General features: G+C 36.6%; 1 long non-coding RNA gene across 1 annotated transcript; it reads right to left on the bottom strand.

The window, feature by feature from the left end:
• Positions 1 to 316: 316 nt before the first annotated feature.
• Positions 317 to 14,441, bottom strand: LOC140148134 (uncharacterized). The gene is made up of 3 exons (XR_011858448.1): positions 14,270 to 14,441; positions 1,985 to 2,274; positions 317 to 399 (listed from the first exon to the last, which is right to left on the bottom strand). It is a non-coding gene; the product is annotated as an uncharacterized lncRNA (long non-coding RNA).
• Positions 14,442 to 15,367: the final 926 nt, after the last annotated feature.

The raw sequence follows: 15,367 nt of genomic DNA, 5'->3' as shown, positions 1-15,367 counted from the left end.
CAGTTTGTCTTTTTGAAAATGAATAAACCATAACCACAAATTCGTTTATTTTGGCTCACCGTATATGTAAGATAAACAGTTCAAAACAGACCATTACCATATAGATAATCGGTGTCTTGTTGAGGTATGGTGAGCATGTTAGTCGCTCGGAAGGCAAGACCCCCGGAACCTTGCCTTCCGAGCGACTAACATGCTCACCATACCTCAACAAGACACCGATTATCTATGGTAATGGTCTGTTTCTCACCCTTTATCTACTACATCTTTATCATTATCATGATCACGCATTGCTAGTTGTTACGTCATTTTTCATCAGGTGAACTTCACTGTCTGTAGATCTGCCTAGCCTCTTACTCCATCAGAACCTTGGCATACCTTTACTCCCTGGGAGCCCTTGACCTGAAAATATGATAATAAAATGATACAAATGCAGGTGAATTGAAGTAAAACAAATGACTAGTATTTTCAGCTGGACTCTTTTATGAAACCTACAAATTCATTACTTAGCAGATTCCCGGGCAGATTGGAGTCCCTCTTTTGGTACACGAGGTCCATCAATGCACTTTACTGATACAGCTTGAGCATGTTGAGTGTTGTCATTTGTTTCAAATACGACCGACAGTGGTAACTTTGGCAGCTTTTAGCAGGTCACTTTTAAAAGTTCAACTGTATAGAAATTGATTTTCGGTAAATAATTGGGGGTGTTAGTATCATAGCCATATTCATATCATAAAGGAATAAAAATCAGTTTCTAAAATGAAACGTGCAATCACATTTGTAGACACTATCAGTGGCGTACCGTGGCCGCCTCTCCCCCGGGTGGCTGCAGAAAAGGTGCATTTTGCCGCCCCCTCCATCAACAATCGATGTAGAGTCCCATTTTTTTTCCAAAATTTTCATTACATTTTTCGTAATTCTTCGGCCATTTTTCTTTAATAATCCTTTTTTCTTCTCCTTCTTCTTCCTCCGCTCATTCTTTTTTGCCGTCCCCTGCTTTTACCCCGGGGCTCTCGCCCCAAAGCCCCCCCAAAAAATACGCGCATGCCCTATATGGTTTACAGTACAAACTTACACGATATGTCAAAATTGAGAGAAACAACAAGCAAGTTACTTACTGCTCACACAAGATTAACTTTTAAATGTTTAAGTATTTACAATATATTAACTCTTTTAGTCTAGACCCGGGGTTCCTTTATGCAGGTATCTATTGAATATGTTAAGATTTCTCTCCGCTGACTTGCCCCACCCCTACCCCACCCCTATACTGACTTAGTTACGCCACTACTCAGCTGCTACTAAGGTAAAAAAAATGCATTTTTGGTGTAAACTGGAATATTTTGGAAGTGATTATTAGGCCTATTTGTCACAAAATTTACCAAAAAATACACTCAACAGTTTTATCAAAATAAACGCCCAAGACCCATTCAGTGTGATCCAGCGCAAGTGTAAAAAAATTAAATTTGTTTATAAATTGCTAAAAAGTGAAGGATAAGTCATTCAAATTCTCATTTGGTATTTTTTATTTGACAAATTTGGCAAAAAAAACAAAGAAAACAGAAGTACTGACGAAGTTGAAGCCCCATTCAAATACATGTAGCTAATTTAGATACTGTCAGTATCTAAATTACAGATTCGTGTAAAATGTCTTATTTTGTCTTAAATACGCGGCTTTCGGTTGAACCACTCGCAGGCTATGTTAGCACATATGAGAATATCAAAATCAGAATTTTGATGATTTTTACGATCGTCCGGATCTGAGACGAATATTCGTCTCAGGTCCGGATGAGCAAATCACTGAATGGGCCTTTAAAAGAATGTCGGTCTTTTGCGCCCATATGTTGCGGATGATCCATCTCATTTACGTTGATCACATATAGGCCTAAGCCTATATTAGATGCAAGTTTGATATCAATTACAATTAAATGCCTTATTACTTGTTAGTAGCTTTAAAAATAGTTGTTGCACAATTTCTATTCATACTTACGCTGCTCTAGCTCTGCACCCGTCTTTCCTGGACCTCTTTTCCCAACCTCTCCACGATCTCCCTTTTCCCCACCAAACTCTCCTTTCTGGCCAACAGCACCAGGCAAATCAACCCCCGGTATACCTGGGTTGCCTTGAGGGCCCACTGGCCCTGGGCAGCAGGAGTTACACGCGCCTATATTTTCCGGGGTTGGTGGTGTTTGGGGATACGCATCTCCCGTGATGAGTGCCAACGTTGTTGATAGCAGACAAAGTTGTGACCAAAACATTTTGGGTAGAAATGAAATGGACCTGTAATGAAATAAATAACCCCAGAAATTAGATTGAGATCATCCTTGATCATATATTTGAAACCGGGGAAGGGGGTCTCGTCTCACGCATGGTCTCAGCCGACCAACTCATTATTTTTGATGATGAGGCATTGAACAGCTAATGTGCCATCAATCTAGTGACTCGATTCCTAGACACTGAGAATAAGCAAAATGATATATGGGTGAGAATGAGACTCAGATGATACATACAACAATTTAGCAATTATCAACAATATTAGGAATAGGCCTATACACACAAAATTATATGCATAAACAAAGCGTCAAAGAAAATAGTGAGATTGCGATTTCCGAACGCAGGTATCGAACACCCGTGCAATCTATTCAAAATCCCGTCACAGGAGAGTGATTTTGAATAGATTGCACTGGCGTTCGATACGTACGTTTGGAAATCGCAATCTCTCTATTATTTAAGTATAGGCCTACTTAAAATTAAAGCAAGTTGACAAATCCCAATAATTTATTTTCAAAGAAGACACCAACCGTAGGCCTATAGATAATGTTGTAAAGAATCAGGTATCCACTAGCAGACGTATGGCTCGTTTCTAGTCCCCTTTCCCTCGTTACAAAAAAATAATCCGTTTTATTCAATTTTCTTTTATGTTAAGGGATCTGGAATGAGCGTTTTAAGCGTTCCGACAGTATTTTTTGTGGGACATGAGAGCACATCAGACGTATCGAATTGCATTCTGAGTACGAAGAATGTCTTTCTGATATAAAATAATTTTCATTTTTTTGAAATTCACGATATAATACAAATTTTATGACAAATTATTAAAATTTGATATTTTTCACATTTTTGATATACCCGGTATAACATTCCTCGAAGTAAATTTTATAAATTTAATGATATATTCTTAAAGTGTATGTAGTTGGGAGGAAAAGCCGACGATCAATTGAACATTTTGACCTTTCATATTGAAGATATGGATTTTTTCCCAAAAGACCTAATTTTTTTGGTGTTTTGGGAAAAATCAATATCTTCAATACAAAAAGTCAAAATTTTCAATTGATCGTCGGCTTTTTATCCCACCTACATACACTTTAAGTATAAATCATCAGATTTATAAAGTTTAATTCGAGTACTGTTAAATATCAAAATATCAATTTTTAATGATTTACCATAAAATGTGTATTACATTGCGAATTTCAAAAAATCAAAATTATTTGATATCAGAAGGACATTCTTCGTTTTCAGAATGCAATTCGATATGTCTGATGTGCTCTAATGTCCCACAATAAATACTGCCCAAACGTTCATACCCCATCCCTTAATAGAATAAGTTGACTTGATCATGCACTCAAAATGAGCGAATTGCACCTTATTGTCTGTTGATATTTCATTTCGATACATTAAAATCGCACGTATAAAATATCACGTATCCATAAAGTTATCCGTAAACATTAGAGAGATTGCGACTTCCAAACGTAGTGATCGTACGTACGTCGATCTATTCAAAACCACTCTTCTGTATCGAAGCGACCTCAAGCGAGGTCGCATATTTAGCCAGTTTTGACGATTTTGCACGTTCAAAACCGTGGATACATCGTTGAAAATGTTGTCTATTTAACAATTTGTTAAAGACAGTCAAGAAGAATGAACATACGAAGGAAAGTCTTATTATTATTATTATGATTCTTTTTGTTTGAAAAAATATCATTATAATAAAGCTACAGCGATGTGTTAAAAATTGGATTTCTTGCTCAAATTTACTCCAACCATAGACCGTGAAGACACGGTCTATGCTCCAACGCGAACGTATGGTTGGTTACTGCAACAACAGCGTATTGTCGCTTAAACTCGGGACATGTGTATCAATGTGCGTTCAAAAGAAGGGCATGTGTAAGAGCTTGTAACCGACTACACCAAAATGTCTCTCTTTTGTTCAGTCAAGTGGTTATTAGCAACGCACTGAAGGGTCTATATTGTTCTATTGTGTCCGATTTGAGCGCTGACATATTGGAAAATGTTGCCAATCAATATTCATGAGAGTGTACATTCAACGTCCAGTTATCAAAATTGGGTGACATGTGTTTGGCAGGTGTGAAATATATCTGACTGGGTGTTTTAATTACGTAACGTATTAAGGTTTTGGCATCATTAAGGGGGAATAATACCCTGATTTTCATCAGTACCCCTCTTCTTTTTTTTCTTGCAAATTTATGAAGTACATAAATATGTACATCACCTCATGTCCTGAACTTATAAAATATATCTACATACAAAGTGCTTTTAAACCATTTTAGTAAGTCATTTTAGCCCTATATATTTTTGTTTACTGTATCCTAGTAACTCAGAAGTGTGTTTCATAACAAACCATAATTTATTCTATTCAACATGTTCAAGTAGATTACATGAATAGAATACATTAAATCCTTTGTTATACTCTCTATAGAAAATCTAGTGGTGCATGCAAAATATAGGCCTAACACTGAATAAATTAAATAAACACTTATACAATGGATGCATAGTCATTAGTCAATTTAATACTATTATGTGTTGTTAGGAAAAGAAAAGGCTATTAGGTCACCGTATGTCAGGTTATAGGTCAATTGGTTCAGGTCAAATTTAAGCATCAATTTTGAATACACATGTGAGAGTCTGTGCTATCATAATGAGGCAAAATTTTGATATTCTGTCTTTAACTGGATATATATCGAGAAGTGCAAGGTGGATATACTAATATACCTTGGGATGTAAATGGTGAGTACAATTTAGAATGCCTAGTTGAGATGGATTTCACAAATAAATATAAAATAGTTACAAAAATCACAAAAGTTAAGCTTACGGAAAACTACCCAATATGGTGGTATAGGTGACAAGAAATACAATTTTTTCAACATTGCTGTAGTATAGTTGTGGTAACCTGTTACCTATGGCTTAATTAAGTTTCAGTGAAATAAGATCGCTAGTTAAAAATACAAAATATAGCTCAACATTGAAAATAGAAGCATTTTAACCAGTTCCTTTTTTTTTAGTTGTGGAGCGCCAAGTTCATGAAGTCATAAAAGAAATCAGGAACCACTTATTCCCATTTTACATATCAACTTTATTTCCCTAATGTGTTAGCAACACCTATCCAAAATTTTAACGAAATCCGTTGATAGTAAGCTTTCCAAAATGAAGTGAATTTAAATCATCAGTGATGTACCACCCTTTGGCTTCTACTTTTAAAAGCATGTAAGCTACGTTGATACCGATGCCACCAATAAAACGAGAAGATTTGCCCCTTCATTTGCATACCACTGTGTCCAATTTTTTTTTGTAATTTCTTCACAAAATGCAAAAAAATGCAAAAAAAAATCAATGTGTAGTACCCCCTTAAGTGGCTGCCTCGTGCTGTTATATCATATGCTTGGATTCTATAATAATAATTATTATTTTCTTTTTTCATTCCTTTCTTTTCCTTTCTCTGCACTTATTCTTTCTTATGCACACACTTAAGCAGTGGCGTATATTTCTTTTTGACATGGAGGGGGGGGGGGGGTTAAGTACCCAGTACAGTGAACCTTATGGTACAAATGCGCGGGAAAATTTTAGCATAGGCCTATTGAAACTAAACTGGTGAAATATGGGACAAAAGTGGAATTAATTCGCGCGAAGCGCTAAAAAATGGCATTTTGTGGATGACCAAATATGAGGTTAATTTTGACAGAAACCAATACACAGGCGTCAATATTGGGAGGGTGATTATATCGACCATCCCCCTGGCAAAATATTGGGGGGATTTATCCCCTCCCCCGATCTACGCCTATGTAATTTAGAGCCCTGTGACTGCATCGCTCTCCTTCTACCTCTCTCTCCTTCTCCCCCTCTTCCTTTCTTTTTTTGTCATCCGCCCCTCCCCTACAATCTCGATCACCCATCCGCTTCTCCTCTTTTCACCTCTCGACCGTCCTTCACTACCTCAATTGGACCTGGCTTTTAAAATGAATATTCGTGATATTAAGAAATCCATTTGATTTTATTGAACAGACCTAGCCTATATAACCATGATAACAACATAATAGCTGCGAAGTAGTTAATTATAGAAAGTGACACAGATAGACCTATATACCTGGCAGCAATGACACGTTGTTACGTTTAATCGATCAGCAACTCTATTGAATTTATTTAAATGAGGCGCCTAAATTAAGATGGGCGGTCAATAATTCTATGTCGACGGTAAAGTGTGTTTTTGTGTGTATGCGACAACTCGAGCACCCCCCCGGATACACCCATGTACTTAGTACGTTAATGCCCATTCATATCACCCCCCAACAATCATCAAGCACATACCAGTAACTGTAGAAAAACGAATATCGTCTCTGTCATCCTGTGAAGAAACCTTCAAGAAAGCTGCGCCGAAATACAACGAAGCACTAAATAACGGTGGTTCTGCAAAACCGAACAACAACAAAAAACCGATCTAGAGAAATCATATGGTTTAATCCACCATTCAGCTCAAACGTCAAGACAAATGTCGGTAGAACCATAACATTCCTATCACTGATCGATAAAGCACTTTCCTGCAAAGCACAAGCTGCAGTTATAGCTGCATGAAGTATGAAATCGGTGATTAAAGCTCACAATGACAAAATCAACAGAAAATCTAATCAAACGGATCTTTCTGATAAGACCTGTATAATTGCAGGATTTGCAGAGTCAAACCAGAATGCCCACTGCGCGGAAACTGCCTGATGAAATCAATTGTCTACAAAGCCACCGTAACCCAAGACAACACAACGGCAACTTATATCGGACTTGCTGGTGGAACCTTCAAAGACAGATACCGGAACCACACCAAGTCATTCCGCAACATCAAATATGAAAAATACATAATGGAACTTGAAGAAAACTAATATTGACTATAAATTAAGATGGGACGTGATCAAAAAATCAAACACAGGCAGGGGCTATTTTAGAAGAAAAAAGTCACTGCACGTTAGCAAACGTAAAATCTAAAAGATCAGCTAGCGGAGACAAGCTTTAGGGGAAGGGGTTGCTGGCAGAGGGGTTGTCTCCCCTCGAGTTCTGTAAACTTTTACAAATCACACGTTACAATCACGCATTTTACTGACTCATTTTTGACGTTAAGGGCTGAAAGCTGAGAGCACATCACTCAGACATACCAAATTGCATTCTGAATACGAGGAATAACCGTAACTGATATCAAATAATTTTGATTTTTTTTTTTAAATTTGCGATATAATACAAATTTTATGACAAATTATATTAAAAATTAACAATCCCCGAAGTAAAGTTTATCAATCTAATGATATGCACTTAGTTAAAGTGGAAAATTGATTCATGTCTGGTTCACTAATGTATTTCACTAATTCATTTCATTTTTAATTACCTACAGCTCCATGAAAGTACGCACTAGGATCATAAATGTTATTAAGTTTATGGTATTGATGGTATTGATATGCAAAAACGAATACAATCTCTGCAAAAATGAATAAAATGCGCACAGGTGCCTACAATTGCACAAATTAATATCTGTAAAATATAATAATAATATAAAAAATCCTTTTGATTTACTTAGAAAGGTAATAGGTTTCATTTAAAATGTCATTCCATTTAATTGAATTGTCATTATTGAAAACTCCATAAAAGTACACAGAACCTCTTTATTAAATGTTGAATGAAATGCATACGTGTCCCTACCATCTTTTAACCTGTCGCACAGTAGCGTAAAGTTCTCAAAATGTGAATGTGGTAAGATTTCTGCAACTTAAGTGATGCAAAGATGCATAAGTTGTCGGCAAATTGCATAAAAAAGTTGTATACAAATTCATTACAAAAGATTAAACACACTCTTCATGAACTAAATGTCTATAGTGCTCAACTTAAAACACTAGATGCTCAGTCCATAAACAGGGTGTTTATTTTCTACAAGCAATATACAGGGTGAGTCCAAAAGTGCAATAGTGCAAAGAATCCATCTTTATTTTATAACCAGATTGAACTTTTAGGATTTAAAACACATGATATATATATTCATTAGTGGCCTTGTGTGACAAAACGAAGTAATTAGCACTTGCCGTTCTGTTTTTATGACACATTTTACAGCGATACCCAATTTTAATGCTTGTCCACGAGATATCTAAACTTTGAATGTCAGCGCACTATACTATTATACTATTAGGAACAACTGCCATTTTCTTAACCTCATTGGGCACTGAAGTAAAATGGAGCACCCAAAGTTTTATTGTCCCTGGTCTTGTATAAGTAGAGGAAACATTGCTTTTATTTGTTGTTATTTTCCTATTTACCCTTACATTAAAAATGTTCATTCTCTATAAAAGAAACATAAAAATATATGGGCGGGTTTTTCAAATGTCGAAAGGAATGTGTGCAAATTGAAGTGGTGTGAAAAATTGGAGTTGGAGTTAGGTGAGGTATGAAGGACTTAAGCAATATTAAAAAGTTAGTTTGAACCGAAAAGGAATTGAAAGAACACAAAAAACAACCTTGTTTTAAGTTAAGCCAGTTTAAGATCTGGAGTCCTTATTTCGCAATGTGTGCTCTCATTCAAATTATGGTGCCTCGTGGACAAAGAGTTAAAATGGGTATCGCCGTAAAATGACTCATAAAAGTTCAAGGGTTCTCTTGCTTTTTATTACAAGTGGTGTATACTGAGTGTGGCATTTTCAATAATGGGAAAGTTCAACATGAATGGAATATTGATTCGTTGACCCTTTTTTACTCACCCTGTATATACGTTTAATACCAAAATGATTTGATGTGTTCATCATTAAGTGTCTAGTTTAGCGTTGAAAGTGTTCAATTTAGTATTTACATCTATACGTTTACCTTGTAAGCACATAGAAGAGTTTAAACCGGCTGATATCACATGCATTTGAAAAAACAATCAATTTTTAAATAATTATCATATGGTTAAGCAGTGCTTTTTCACTGATCTGGACTCCTCTCTACTAATATATCGCAAACAGGCCCATAACCAGGATTTATTGGGGGGGGGGGGGAGCTGGACTGATTTTGAAAAAGTGGACCTTTTTTCAAAATGTGCACCTTTTTGGACTAGGACGGATTTTGAAAAAGTGGACTTTTTCCCAAAATTTGGACCTTTTTTGACCAAGAAGGCTTAAAAGATTTTCGCTCGCTACGCTCGCAAACGGGAATTTTTAGGTTAAAACGGGGATTTTTGGGAAGTTTTGGGATGGGGCGCCGCCCCACCCCACCCCGCCCCCTGCGTTACGGGCCTGATTGCAAATAAATAAATTATATGGTCTTTAAAGGTTTCCTTGGCCATAAGTATTGTAAATTTTGATTAGAAAACTCCCGATATTGAGTTAGAGGGATTGATCAAGCTACCCCCGATACGAGGTCTGCTTGCCGTATAGGCTGCGCACTTGCTTTTTTTTATTGGTGTCCCCGGTGGCATATCAGCGGTGAGCGGCGATGAAAATGTTCCTGATGGTCATAATTTTTGGTCTGTTTTATTGGGACAATTGCGCACGAAGCGCGCAAAACCTTTCCATTTTACACTATTTTAGCACAAACAAAGGTGATATGTTGTGGTAATTTGCAACATTACACTATTTTGCCCCAAATTAAGGTGTTTACCGGTTTAAAAAAGAAGATGCACAGGGCAATTCTGGACAATTTCTGTCCGGTATATGGAGCTACCCCCACGCCTGTTGCGGATTTTCTCGTCCAGTGGCTTTGCACCACGGTGACCAAAAATTGGGAGGAGAGGGCGTTACCAGAGGCGTTGTTCTTGATTTCCCCTTCCAATTGAATCACTGATCGCCACAAACTATACAATATAGTATTTCCCGACTAGATCAGACATACTTTGTGGAGGAACTTCTTTAATTTCTTAGTAATTTTTCGGGCTGAAACTAGTATAGAACTATTTTAACTTATGCCTAGAAGAAAAATTTGCCATAAACATGAACAAGGACAATATAATCAATCGTAGGTCCGAACTTATTTCAAAGTGCCGGCATAACAAAGGTAAAACAAAATCGCCGGACTACAATAAGAAAAATAAATAGTTTTTCCGTGCAGCACCAGTTCCGCGCGGTCCTACACCGGCTGAACCCCAGACAATCTTGGAATGATAGGTCCTTGACTGTTGTAAATGACTCTATTGGATTCCTTGATCCTGAAAACATTGGTATAGACATCAGAATCGTGCTGCTGGGTACTTCTCTGACCAAGTTATGGTGATTTTAAGGGATATTGGCGGCCATTTTGAAAAAAGCCCTCTAGTGATAGTCCCCACACTTTTCGATGGGTCAGACCCCTCTCATTTTATTCAGCGTCCTCAAATCTATTAAAAAAAACACCTCCAAAACTTCTTGTACTCAATCCGAGAACGGGACTTCCATTCTGGAACCTACTGTTTATACTAACATGAGATGTATAGACACTCTGTAGAAATAGCCTATAGTATAATAGTGCTATATACCGCAGTTGAAGAGACCATATAGTCCTACATAGAGGTCTGAGGAAGAGACGCTCCCAATTCTTTAATTTATTAATTTATTAATTTATATTGGTAATCACATTTTTGTACCGCTCACAAAACAAAGAGTATAAGCCCGCCCACCGCTGTCAATCATTCGAATGAAAATAAAACAAGCTCTGGCCATGGAGGTACTACCTCCATGCTCTGGCAAAATTAGCAATGACGTAGTCTTAACGAAGTCTCTAACGAAGTCCTCGGTTGATTTACTCATTTAATACCATGTTTACATAATCTCAGAGCATTTTATGACCACTCGATAACAGAAAACATATCATAAAACATTCTCGGTTTGTAATGGTTTAAGGGGGTACTAAACCCCTGTGGTAAATTTGTGACTATTTTTGCATTTTTCTCAAAAAATAATCATCACACTGCCACACTGGTAACAAAAGTTATGGCATTAAGAAACTTCATAACTTTGGAACCAAGTGTGCTGGACCTGTTGGTGCTTTCAGTGGGTGATAGTCTATTGTATGACTAATGTATATGTAATGATTGCGGTGACTCATTTTTCAAAAATGCCTCCTTTGGCCCCCATGGACCAGATCGTGTCACATATATTTTTGCCTTTTAGATGCTTTTCCACAGCTTCACATTGTATTTTAACAGAGTGCCTGGAGCCCATGGACATGGGGTGCGTTTGTGGTTGTGGCACGGAGGGGTTGAGTGCGTTTGATCCATCTTTTCTGCTATAAGTGCACACCCTTTTAGAGGAGTAAATTTTTAATCAAAGAAATGTCTGGATTTCCAAGTCTGCTTTCTGAAAACAACTGAAATTCCAGTTGCCAATTTCGCTTGAAAAAGCTTGGAAATCCAAATAAATGAAGGAAAAATCATGGAAATTTCAAAAAATGAGCTCTCAAATTCAGGATTTCTGACTATTTTTCTGATGGATTTTTTCGCCTTTGGACACTTAAAAAGTCTGGATTTCCAACAATCACGACTGGACCAAAAGTCTGGATATCCGAACTCCTCTATAGGGGGTGTGCATCTATTTTCTGGAATAGCCCAATCAGACATACCAAATTGCATTCTAAATACGAGGAATAGCCTTAACTGATATCAAATAATTTTGAATTTTTGAAATTTGCGATATAATACAAATTTTATGATATTTTTTACATTTAACAGTCCTCGAAGTAAAGTTTATCAATCTAATGATATGCACTTAAAGTTGAAAATTGATACATGTCTGGTTCACTAATGTATTTCACTAATTCATTTAATTGACATGTCATTATTTTTAATTACCTACAGCTCCATGAAAGTACACACTAGGATCATTAATGTCATTAAGTTTATGGTATTGATGGTATTGATATGCAAAAAATGAATACAAACTCTACAAAATGCATAAATGCACACAGGTGCCTACAATTGCACGAAATTGATAGCTGTAAAATGTCATAATAATAAAAAAACTCCTTTTCATTTACTGAGAAGGGTAGGTTTCATTTAAAATGACATTCCATTTAATTGAATTGTCATTTTTGATAACTCTATAAAAGTACACAGAACCTCTTTATTAAATGTTGAATGAAATTACACACGTGTCCCTACCATCCCTTAACCTGTCGCACAGTAGCGTAACATTCTCAAAATGTGATAAGATTTCTGCAACTTAAGTGATGCAAAGGTGCATAAGTTGTCGGCAAATTGCATAAAAAGTTGCATATAAATTTCATTACAAAAGCTTAAACACACTCTTCATGAACTAAATGTCTATACTGCTCAACTTAAAACACTAAGATGTTCAGTCCATAAACAGGGTGTTTATTTTCTACAAGCAATATACAGGGTGAATAAAAAAGTGCAATAGTATAACCATTTTCTTAACCTCATTGGCACTGAAGTAGAATGGAGCACCCTAAGTTTTATTTGTCCCCGGGCTTGTGTAAGTAGAGGAAACATTACTTTTATTTGAAGAGCTTTGTTACAAAGGCCCTTACAGCCACTTTTCGACTTTTTGAGAGAAACAGCTTTTTTTAATTGTGCAAGTATTACTCGTTCGATTTGATTCATTTTGGGTTCGGATAAAGTGTTGATGAATAGAAACTAAAAGAATAGGTTTGGTACAATTTTCAAGCCTTACTATTTGTTTTAATATTTCTTTTATATCGGGCCTTTTGTGGATGTAAGGGCTTTTGTAACAAAATAAATCTACCCCTTTTCTAGAAACCACCTTTGCAGTCAAATTTGAACCCATTTGTTTGCACTAGTTTATGTAACTTGACTAATGCTCTCAAAATCAAAAAGAAAAATTGAAATATCTCATTAACTTTTTAATTATGAATTTTAATTAAATCCGGCAAAATGACATTTTTGATCATTTCCGAAGCTATAGCTTTCGTTAATTACAATGAATTTTTCCCCAAACTTAGTGACCCCAAGACAATTCCTTTTGGTTTTAATAATTAAACAACATTCTAGGCTACTATTATACATCACAACAACTATTTTCCTAAAATTTTATTTTGAGCGGCGATGAAAACGTTCCTGATGGTCATAATTTTTGGCCTGTTTTACTGGGACAATTGCGCACGAAGCGCGCAAAACCTTTCCATTTTACACTATTTTAGCACAAACCAAGGTGATATGTTGTGTAATTACACTATTTTTGCCCCCAAATTAAGGTGTTTAACGGTCTAAAAAAGAAGATGCACAGGGCAATTGTGGACAATTTCTGTCCGATGGAGCTGCCTCACGCCTGTTGCGGATTTTCTCGTCCAGAGGCTTTCCCCCACGAGTGACCGAAAATTGGGAGGAAAGGTCGTTACCAGAGGCGTTGTGAGGCAATATTTTGCTTGATTTCCCCTGCCAATTGAATGTTTGACTGACCACCACAAACTATACAATAATAGACATAGGATTTCCCGACTAGATCAGTCTTACTTTGTGGGGGAACTCCTTTAATTTCTTAGTCATTTTTCGGGCTGAAACTAATATAGCAATATTTAAAGGGGCATTTCGTGATCCACAGCCTCATCCCCCCACTTTTCCCAAAAAAAGTTGAGATTAATTCGTTTAGCAAAAATATCGCCAAATTTGAATTTCGTTCTGGTGCACCAGAACGAAATTACAACACATTGTCTATGGAGCAGTCTAATACACATCATCATGCATAACTCGCAAAACGCAAAATCGGAATCAACTGAAATTTTGGAAATAAGTTTTTTTGTGGATATCTACTGAAAATGTCATAAAAAGAGGATGCTAGGATCACGAAATCCTCCTTTAAGCACGGATTTTTAATTCTCACTGCACGGATTTCTATTCTCACTGCACGAACGTGCCAGGAGGCACGTTAAAATAGCCCCTGAGTACCTACATACATGAAATATTTACCACAAAAATGTCCATAAAATTTTTCAAAACATCTACTGGTACTCTAATCTTTCATCTCCACAAACCCGCTCGCCGATTCATATAGCCAGCAATGAGCTGGCGACAAACAAAAGATAATAGGTTACTCACCAAATACGAAACTTAAGGACAGGTAGCTACAGTCCGGGCTACAGTCTTCAGAATTCAGCAAAATATCGTACTGAGTTATTGCCGTCAGTTGAAAATACAATGACTAACGGTGATTGTTGGGTGCTTTTATGACTTCATGAGAAAATGACAGGCAGATGGTAACAAAGTTCCGCTCACATCACGCTTCACAGTGTATTTTACCCATAAGAAAAATCATTCCGAACGGACCGTACCGTGCATGCACATATCACTGACAGTGACGCAATCAACCAATCAGCAGTTGGAAAATCGTTAACCCAATGACGTCATCGCTGCATTTTCATTGATACAATTCAAAATCATTCAAAAACACGAGTTTTTAATTGCTTGCAATATTTAATTTTTGTGTGTATGAATGTCAATGTCTATCTCAAATTAACATCGTGTATTATCGTAGCGTTGAATGCGCTGAAGTTTGTGAGTTTTGTTTTTTGTGACATTAAAAATCCATCTTTCGCATGGCCGGCCGCTGTGTGGGTGTGTGTGTGTGTGCGTGGGAACGGGGTCAGCTATGCACGCATGGATTCTGTTAATAACGACCTGCATGCATAAACACTAGTACTGCTGACTGAGTGTACCAATCGTAGCAGGGTGTAAAATATAAAACAAAGTCAATGTTTAATCTCAAATACGTTATGGGGTAAATATAAGCATTTGAATATATTTAACAATAATTTGAACCTGAAAAATAAATGAACATGAAAGTTCACGAGTGATTTTTCAACATATTTGACTGTTGGATAAATATGGGTGCTGCAGCTTTGGAGCTAAGGCAATATGGCGCATTACTTTGAAGTTGGTAATGGGTAAATTACACTGTGCGCTTTAAGGTGGTATTGGATGCATTTTCTAGAAATAAGGAAATGCTTTGAGCATGTTTTAAACAGATTAATTGAGTAGGGTAAAGTACACTGATCAATATGCCTTTTGTTTGAAGCAAATCGGACATACGGTTTCTATACTACATCAAATTATATTTTCTTTGTATCTTATTGTTTTTATCAATAATCAATATAGTTAATGAGCTAAAAGGACTGTAAAGGCTCATTAATATGTAAT

Source organism: Amphiura filiformis, chromosome 1 (assembly GCF_039555335.1).
Source record: "Amphiura filiformis chromosome 1, Afil_fr2py, whole genome shotgun sequence".
In the NCBI taxonomy this organism is placed as follows: Eukaryota; Metazoa; Echinodermata; class Ophiuroidea; order Amphilepidida; family Amphiuridae; genus Amphiura; species Amphiura filiformis.
This window is presented reverse-complemented; position numbering and strand designations above follow the sequence as displayed.